This window comes from Limulus polyphemus, unplaced genomic scaffold (assembly GCF_000517525.1).
Source record: "Limulus polyphemus unplaced genomic scaffold, Limulus_polyphemus-2.1.2 Scaffold2789, whole genome shotgun sequence".
NCBI classification, from domain to species: Eukaryota; Metazoa; Arthropoda; class Merostomata; order Xiphosura; family Limulidae; genus Limulus; species Limulus polyphemus.
Window position 1 is genome coordinate 151,356 of NW_013668399.1, and position 1,068 is coordinate 152,423.

Genomic DNA, 1,068 nt, shown 5'->3' on the forward strand with positions numbered 1-1,068 from the left:
ATTTAATGTTAATTAAATTAATTATTAAATATTTATTAAAATAATTATTAAATATTAATTAAATTAAGTATTTAATGTTAATTAAATTAATTATTAAATATTTATTAAAATAATTATTAAATATTAATTAAATTAAGTATTTAATGTTAATTAAATTAATTACTAAATACTAATAAAATTAATTATTAAATATTAATTAAATTAATTAAAATGAATATTAAGATTACGGAAAGCATGTTGAACACCTCCCGTGAAAGTGTTTCAAACACCTTTTACCATATCCAACTGCCCTCTAGTGACACAGCAGCATAACTACAGAGTTACAACGCTAGAAACCGTGTTTCGATACCCGTAGTGGACAGAGCACAGATAGCTTATTTAGTTCCTCTGGAATAAGTAGCTTTTAAGAAATGATAATTTTAAATATTATGCTTTCATGTGCATTTGCATTGTATTATTAACATTTATATGCACTTCTGCAGAATAATGTCATTTAGATTTAAGCTTGAAATGTTAGTTTCTAAACTCATCAACCGTAACAACATTTTAAAGAAAACCGGAGATGTAATTGTATTTATCTTTGAATCATGATATAGTATAATAAGTGGATATATTGTAAGAGCACACATAAGTAAGGGGGTTTCTCTGCTGTCCCCCCCCCCCCGACTGTTATAAGTCTTCTAACGTACCGCTGAGCCAATGGGGAGTTAATAACTGGGTCAACATAGTTAGTAGTTTAAACTGTAATTTTTACGGAATACACATAAAAAATAGAAATCAAAGTTCATTGTTAGAAAAAGTTAATTTTGGTTTTATGTATACATCGAACGATATTTAGAATACTGTTTAATTTTATCTTTATTTAAAGCGTATTAAACAGAATATTTAAATGAAATAACAGGATGTTCTCACAGAAGACGACAATAATAATTAGGACTCCAACATAATATGAGTTCTGACCTTCTTTCACCACCGCTTAATTGGGCGTGATATGGAGTCTACAGATCCTGTAAAATTATAGTATTTTGGCACTTGTGTATAAAGTTAAAATCATAAATAATATTCAAC

The 1,068-nt window shown here is 27.0% G+C and overlaps 1 protein-coding gene across 3 annotated transcripts in view; it reads left to right on the top strand.

Annotated features, from left to right (window-relative positions):
- Positions 1-1,068, top strand: part of LOC106467905 — a 40,465-nt gene that overhangs the window by 36,840 nt on the left and 2,557 nt on the right. The gene's annotated exons all lie outside the window — the stretch shown is intronic.